This window comes from Cucumis sativus, unplaced genomic scaffold, assembly GCF_000004075.3.
Source record: "Cucumis sativus cultivar 9930 unplaced genomic scaffold, Cucumber_9930_V3 scaffold79, whole genome shotgun sequence".
Lineage (NCBI taxonomy): Eukaryota > Viridiplantae > Streptophyta > Magnoliopsida > Cucurbitales > Cucurbitaceae > Cucumis > Cucumis sativus.
The window spans coordinates 57,829-66,615 of record NW_022279570.1 but is presented as its reverse complement, the minus strand read 5'-3'; the positions used below and the strand labels follow the sequence as shown (position 1 = coordinate 66,615).

The 8,787-nt window shown below is 35.2% G+C and overlaps 1 long non-coding RNA gene across 2 annotated transcripts; it reads right to left on the bottom strand.

Annotated features, from left to right (window-relative positions):
* Positions 1-209: 209 nt before the first annotated feature.
* LOC116406246 lies at positions 210-3,924 on the bottom strand. Of its 2 annotated transcripts, none has more exons than XR_004219272.1 (3): positions 3,490-3,924; positions 3,127-3,236; positions 210-326 (listed from the first exon to the last, which is right to left on the bottom strand). It is a non-coding gene; the product is annotated as an uncharacterized LOC116406246 (long non-coding RNA). The 2 variants fall into 2 exon arrangements; XR_004219273.1 differs by lacking the exon at positions 210-326 and adding an exon at positions 2,890-2,903.
* Positions 3,925-8,787: the final 4,863 nt, after the last annotated feature.

The window sequence follows — 8,787 nt, the reverse complement described above, 5'->3', positions numbered from 1 at the left end:
ATCACATTACTATCATGTTTGTCAACTGTCAAACTAACTCTTTTAAGTTATTTAGTGTGACTACAAAGTTATGAACACCACAATCTTAATTAAAACCTTTTAATAAATAAATGCCAAGTTACTACTCAAGAATGGCAAGGAATTCAAAAAACATGACAGCTATCCTAATTGGTTGAAAATGAGAAAAAGAAAGTTAGCCAGACAACCTATTTGGACTACAAAGCCAGCAGATATGATTCCTCAAATTTGACCATTCACTCTCCATACTCTACAAGTCTTCAACCACATGATGCTGCCTACTTTCAGATGAGCAACATCATTCCGATCTTAACAGTCAGAAGAGCAAATCAAATCAATCCTAGCATATTCACAAATCACAACTAAAAAGTACAAACATGCAGCGATATCAACAAGCATTCTGATAAATAATTAGCCAATTAATTGACATCATTCCGATCTTAACAGTCAGAAGAGCAAATCAAATCAATCCTAGCATATTCACAAATCACAACTAAAAAGTACAAACATTACAAAATAAAACATGCAGCGATATCAACAAGCATTCTGATAAATAATTAGCCAATTAATTGACATTACAAAATAAATAAAGAAAAACAAGCATTCTGATATTTTTCTATTTGTGCGGGCAGCCGATGTTCACAAAACAGCATTTCGAACCCACGAGGGGCCCTATGAATTCCTTGTGATGCTGTTTGGGTTGAAACGCTCCGGCAACATTCCAATCAATCATGAGTGATGTTCTTCGCCCATATTTACGCAAGTTTGTTTTGGTTTTCTTTGATGACATCTTAATTTACAGCAAGTCCTTGGACGAGCATTTGCACCAATTGGCAATAGTTTTGGAAACTCTAGTAGCTCATCAACTGGTAGCCAACTTTAAAAAATGCCAATTTGCGGTTGACAAAATTGAATACTTGGGCCATGTTATTTCTTCATAGGGGGTGGCAGCGGATCCAACAAAAATAGAAGCGATGGTTAAATGGCCAGCACCCAAGAACGTGAAGGAGCTAGGTGGGTTTTTTGGGGCTAACGGGGTATTATCGGAAATTCGTTGCAAACTACGGTTCTATTGTGCTGCCCCCTTGACACAACTGTTAAAAAAAGGTAACTTTAAGTGGAATGAGACGACCGAGAACACATTTCAGCAGTTAAAAGTCAGCAATGATGTCTGTCCCGATGCTAGGTATTCCTGATTTTTCACAAAGTTTTGTGCTGGAAACTGATGCTTCGGGTGTGGGTATTGGGGCTGTCCTAATGCAAAATCAACGACCAGTGGCCTTTTTCAGTCAAGCTTTACCTATTACCCATAGTTTTAAGGCTGTTTATGAACGGGAGCTTATGGCAATAGTGCTGGCTGTTCAAAAATGGCGACCATATCTATTGGGTAAGCCTTTTGTGGTGCGTACAGATCAGAAAAGTTTGAAGTTTCTTCTTGAACAACGGGCTATCGGGGGAGAATATCAGAGATGGATCGCTAAACTATTGGGGTATGATTTTGTGATTGAGTACAAGAAAGGATTGGAAAACAAAGCGGCCGATGCCTTATAGAGATTACCACCGGTATTTGAATTGGGCCTCGTAAGTATTGTGGGCGGGCTAAACCCTTCAGTTTTCATCGATCAAGTGGCTGGAAATGAATCTCTTAACAATATTCGACTATCCTTGATAAATGGACAACAAGCTCCAGAGGGATATTCGCTACAAGGAGGAGGATTCACCTGATATTACTTTATTATTAGCTGAATTCCATAACAGCCAGATAGGGGGACATCATGGTGCATTGAAAACATATCAAAGGCTAGCAAGGGAGGTATATTGGCGAGGTATGACAGCCCATATCCGCACCTATGTTGCTGAATGTTCCGTGTGTCAACAAGCCAAATACTTGTCTTTAACTCCGGCTGGTTTCCTTCAAGCATTACCCATTCCGGATCGTGTGTGGGAAGATATTAGTATGGATTTTATTGAGGGCCTCCCCAAATCCGAGGGTTATGATGTTATATTGGTAGTTGCGGATCTTCTTTCCAAGTATGCACATTTCATCCCCTTGAAACATCCATTTGGTGCAAAAGTGGTTGCTGCTGTTTTTATGCGAGAGATTATTCGTTTGCATGGATGCCCCTGAAGTATAGTGTAGGATCGTGATCGTATTTTCACAAGTCTATTATGGGAAGAGTTGTGGAGGTTGTTGGAAACTCAGTTGAGACGAAGCACCACTTACCACCCCCAAACAGATGGTCAAACGGAAGTTGTCAATCGAGGGGTGGAGACGTATCTAGGGTATTTTTCTATGAACACACCTAAACAATGGGTTAAATGGCTAGCTTGGGCTGAATTGAGCTATAATACAACAGTCCGTACAGCCACATTGATGACCCCCTTCGAGGCCCTCTATGGGCGACCACCCCCCTCTATATTACCATATGTGAAGGGCTCGAGCCGGGTGAATGATGAAGTAGACCATTTGATGAAAGAAAGAGATTAAATTTTGGGCGTTTTGAAGGCCAATTTACTGAAAGCACAGCAGCGAATGGTTAAATATGCTAATGCTAAAAGACGGGAGGTGCAGTTTGAGGTTCATGATTGGGTTTATGTGAAGTTACGCCCTTACCGAAAGTCCTCTCTCAGCCGTTTTAAGCACTCCAAATTGGCCCCAAGATTCATTGGTTCATTTATGATCGTGGCACGAATTCGTTTCGTTGCATACCGTTTGGCCCTTCCCAAGGAATCGCTTATACACCCGGTCTTTCATGTTTCTGTTCTTTGCAAGGTCGTGGGTTCAAACAGGCCATTATTCCCAATTTCAAAAGATTTGGCTGCTGATTTGTCTATGCAAGTGTCTCCGGTAGAAGTATTGGGAGTTCGCAAAACATCATTCCGATCTTAACAGTCAGAAGAGCAAATCAAATCAATCCTAGCATATTCACAAATCACAACTAAAAAGTACAAACATTACAAAATAAAACATGCAGCGATATCAACAAGCATTCTGATAAATAATTAGCCAACTAATTGACATTACAAAATAAATAAAGAAAAAAATCATTGGAAAGATCACTGCTTAAATGAAATTTGAAATATCTCCCAATAGTTTTGATCGGTTACCCGAGTTGTGAGAGTGGTCGGTTGATATTGCGTGCTTCCTTCAAGCGCTCCCCAGCTGCACCTGTTAGCTTCTGCCTCCGGAACCAGCTACTTAAACCATCTGCCAGTCTCTGCATAATAAAATGATTATGAGCCTAAATTTTACAAGTACCAGTCCGTTGAATAGAAACGTGATACTCATGCTTTTCCATCCTAAACAACAGAACTATCTGCACTTCGATTTACAAATTCATTGCCTTTTTCCGACAGTGCTCACAACTGTTAGTTGTTACAGGTATACTTCTTTTATTTATTTATTTATTTATTTTTACTAAATTCAGTAATACCATATTCCAGATATTAGCAACATTATTTTAGCATTACCTTGGATCGGGATTCAACAACACAGGTAAAAAAAGCAGTATGTGATAGCGAACTCTCAGGAACGGTCGGGTTAGAAGAGGGAGGCCTAGGTGGAAGCGGGCTCTTCAGGATTTGGAATCGAAAACCGATCTGAGGGTGGAGAATTTTCTTTGGAAGACTTGGGTTTCCGAGGGGGTCTGCGGCCCTTGATTTCGGCACCGTTAAGGCTAGAAGAAGAAGAAAGTGGTGGATCGACGAGATGGGTATGTCGCAAGATAGAGTTTCTTGGCTGCTTCACGTTAGAGAGGAAGAGCGAAATTTTGGAGGTATAGGAAGAGCGAAACGGAATTTGAGAGATAGGAAATCGCAGGGTTTGAGGAAGACGAAGAAGAGAAGGGGAGATGAGAGGCAGAGTAAACCGATGGAGAAGAAAAAGGGGAAAGAAATTTGAAATAAAAGAGACCGTTGAGGTTGAAGAAGAGGGAAAAGAAAATTGACCGTGGAGGAGAGTTATTTAATTTTTGGATTAAATATTTTCTATGAAAATTAAAAAAGAAAAAGTTAAAAGGCAAATATTTTTTACTTTTTTTTATTATTTATTCTATGAAAATTCAATAATAAAAAAGCATCTATATTTGCTTTTGGTATGGTTCACATTTTTATTTATTTGACAAAAATCTAACTAAATTATCATTCATTTTGACCTAATATTGCAAATATAAATTTATATTTTGCATCTTAACTACTCTTTGGCATTTATAATATCATTGTTCCACACCTCAATTTTTTTATTGTTGTCAAAAATAAACCTAATCCAAAATGAATTAGCAAATTAGGGAATAAATGTAATCATTGTTTTTGGGAGTTTGAGTTCGACCGTGATTATTGTTGAATAATTTTCACTTAGACATGCACATTTTGCTATTTTAGCAATTTAAATTTAAAATTTTCTTTTATCAAAAGTAAACCTCTTGTTTTAATGTTTTTCTGGTCATCCCTTTTAAATACAACTAATGACAAATGAATATAACAATTAAGAAATTCGTAGATATATAACAACATTTTAAACTAATTGCTGCAGTTATTTTAAATCACATATGTCATTCGCTTATAAGCCATAAGAGTCTATTAACGATATAAATCTATCACAAATATATTTTGCTACATTTACAATTTTTAAAAGATATTGTTATATACTTAATTATTATTCATAAAATTGCTAATCCATTATACTTACCCTAAGTTAAATGAATAATGTCAAAAGTAAGTTTACTACGAAGGTAATTTGTGTGACCCTTTTATCCTAACGTAGGAAGTTTGTTCCACTCCATACCATTATTGAACTAAGAAGATTAAGTGTGTATTAGTATGTTTAAACAAGTATAATTATAGCAAAATCTATGAGTGATATATTTATATTAGCAATACAATATGTGTTACATATGCAAATATTTTGTATCTAATCGTTGTATTTGCAATTAACTCCATTCAAATATACAAATATAAACATAACTCTTTAACCTGAGTTTAGCTAGGATCACAAACTACAAAAAGAAAGTATGGAACATATTTAATTTATTTTTTTTTCTTTGAAGAAAATTTGGTGTGTAGCACATTATATATTTTTCTTTCCTTTAAAAAACAGTATTGATCTTATAATATACGGCCTTGCACAATGTATTCACCATAAAGATCATATAACTGTAGAGATGTATAGAAGGTCTGATAAACAACATAAACGAAAAGTTCTAATCCTTGAAATTGTAAACATTACCCATATCCTACAATAAAAGTCACATCAACTTGATATTTGTTGAATTTAACAAAAATGAAAAGAAAGCAACGATAAACCAATGACGATGGAAGAAGATATAGTTTTCAAACACAACCAGCTATCCAAATTATTCATAATATGGTATTAGAAAATATATTGCAATTTGTAACCTCATAAGTTTATAAACAGAGTAAAAATTAAAGGAAATTTTTTTATCAAGCTTATATTAGGACTTTATACTACTTATATGTAATTCTTAAGTTTTCTTCTTTTAGCTATAAAAGACACAAATTAAGAAAAAAAATGACTTGATTGTCCATGTAAAGTTATGCCCCAACTTTTTTCTTCTAACTTAAGAAAAGGAACACCAACAAATATCTATCCCCATAAACTAAAAAGCATAGGAAAATGATAGTAAAAGTAAAATCAACTTTTTCTGTTATCTTTTTCCTTCATTCATTTACTTCTAATTGAAAATAAACCAAAAGTCTAAAACCGATCAAATTATTGAAAACGAAAAAACAAGAAACATAACAGTGTGGAGAGGTAGTTATTATCAAGTATTTGATTTTGTTTAATAGATTCCAGTTGTGACAACCACAACAATTGTATGCATGAAGTTCATCATTCAAACAGATTCTGACAACAAATTTCAACACATCTGCAAGGCGAAAGAAGATAGGAATTAGGATAACAAGGTAATTAGAACACTGAAATAAATTTTAAAAATAATTTTATTGTTGATTGCTACTATAAGCATAATTATCTGCTTGTATAATTGTCTTGCATGATCTGACAAATACATTATGGTATTTGATATTCCATTCAGGTTGTATCTTGCATGTTACCAACAAAATCATGTGCTTAGTGATAAATTACTCTTAGACTGAGAAATACTCGAAAAAAAATCAAGAGTAACAACTCTTAGTTTCCCAGAAAAATTGAAACAAAATCATGACAAACCAACAACAAGAACTTCATAAACTTGTCTGATGAAAGCAACTCAAGAACAGTCTCAATGCAGATCATACATGAGTTCTTTGCTAAATATTTCCAAAGGCTAAAAAGAGTTAAGGAAAAAAAGAAAAACAATAATTACCTGTAATTTTCGTTGGTTCATGATCTTCTCTTGTCATTCCCTCACTTTAATCTCATAACTGAAAAGGAAAAGAGGAGGGAGGGGTGATTAAACTCATGCATGTACATAATGTCGAAACCAGCAAAATTACCACCCTATTAACTATGAAAGTCTGGTTGTGGTCGAAGTAGGGTGAAAGTCAGTGTAGATTAGAATAGATGTCACCGTGAAGCTCACTGTCGGTTGGGGGAGAACATAAAAATTGATTTTTTTCTTTTATAACAGGCTGACTGACCTACAGGCTGGGGTGAACTGGCTGGCAAGGAGGAAGTGACATGCTACCACTAGGTTGTGTTAGGTGTGAACAATGGACAATGGTGGCTAGAAGTGAGGGAAGGGCTTTGTCAAAGGGTCGTGCAGGGCTGAACTCCAACTGTCCAATATTAGTTTGTTCGCTTACTTTCTTTGTTTCACCCATATCAATGTCTGCAAAAATTCCCACAATATATAGAAATGGAAATAAAGATCCTTAAGTTCTTTGAGAAAAATCATAAATATAGCCACAAAATTTCTCCAATTATTTGTTACTTAAAAAAGTATAGAAATTGTCAACCAAGCTCAACTAACGCCTGTATGTATGTACTTAGAACCAAGAGGTCTCGGGTTTAAATCCCTCTACCCCGAATTTGTACTCATAAAAAGAAAAATACATAAATTGTATGAATGAGGTGCACATTCACGTAATTTATACGATGATGTGAGAAATGCTATGATTGTAATGGATGCTCATAGTTTGGCTCGTAGCAATAGAAAAGCCCGAATCTTATTCTCAAGTTGAGTCCTTTCTTCAGTGCAAAAAATGTGGTTTCCTGTCGGCTTGGGGAAAGATCAATTGCTGTCTCCACCTTGTTGACATTTCGCCCTGCATAATTATTGACAACGAGAAATAAATAGAAAGGTTATTCTACCATTTTTTTGGTTTTATGAGAACAAATTCAGAGAGCTAATTGCAAGCAATATTTGAAGTAAAGTTACACCTCCTGCGCCCCCAGATCTTGCAGTAGTCAGTTCAATGTCCTTCGGATCAATCACTACTTCAACTTCATCTGCCTAGATGCAATAATAACATAAGCTCAACAAATCAAGATAAACATAGCTGATCAAGATGCAAATGCAACGGAGAACAAAGTCAAATAAGAGAAATTATCATATCTAAATTGTTAACACTCCTACAGAGAAACAGTACGAACACTATGAATATCAACTATATATAAGGATAACTGTATAGTAATGCACTTGGATTTTCATGTTAAGGCACTGGTGTGATATGACAGAACATTTTAATCGGCCACTCCACATTAATCCATCATCTAGGTATTTTTAACAGAGAGATAGCTTTTCACATTATAATTGTTAATGGCAAAAATGGAGCACAATAGCATATCAGGGACCTATAAAGGAAATGGGGAAAGAATTAACATTAGACAACTGTCCAGGACAAACTTAGCAAATTCAGGTAATATTCTACCACACATTAGTCTGATTAACGCATGCAATTCTTATTTGACAAGTATCAGACAGTTCTTATTTCACAATTTATAGTGAACTTATGGAATAGTTTACCTCTAGCATGATGACTACTGTAGTCGTAGAAGTATGCATACGGCCCTGTGTTTCTGTTTGAGGAATACGTTGAACTCAATGAAAACCAGACTCTTATTTCGATTTACTGTAGACACGTTATCCTTTGATTTCTGTCACATAAGTTTCGTGTCCCCCCTTTTCAGCCAGAAAAGTAAACAACGAAAATTCTTCAATATATATACAGAAAGCACTAGGATATTGACTTCTGGGATGTCTGGAGGCACATACCTTAGAACTTGAAACAGGGAAAAACTTCCATGAATTCCGCTCACTGTATTTCTGGTACATACGGACATGTTATATAATTGGAAAAAATGAGTTAGAGAAGAAGAAACGACAATGTAGAAAAATGTATTTGAGAAAAGAAGGGGGTAAAATCAAAGCAGGACAGGAACGGAAGAGACATCAGAGTTTGGACTATGTAACTTGTAAGTTTTACAAAGCCTAACTATCCTATTCACTGTTCAATTTTCTATACACTTATAAGGCCTAAATTGTTGGTAAGAAAAGATTGGAGCATAGGTCACCTCTAATGGATTGATGAGAAAATTCAAAATTTAACATCTTAGTCGTATCTTTTGAATAAAAATAAAAATAAACCCATCTTAGTTGTAATTATGTAAAAAAAAAAAAAGACAATTAATGTGATTATTCATGAATTGATTTGGGTGGGCTATTTCAAGATAAAAGTACCAAACAAAAGACTAGAATGGGTTATTTAGTTATGTAATCACAACTGCCATTTCTCCTCCATAAGAAAAACAAACAATTTCTCTAAATTTCATCTATATATATATGTATTTATCAAATGAATCATATCAAT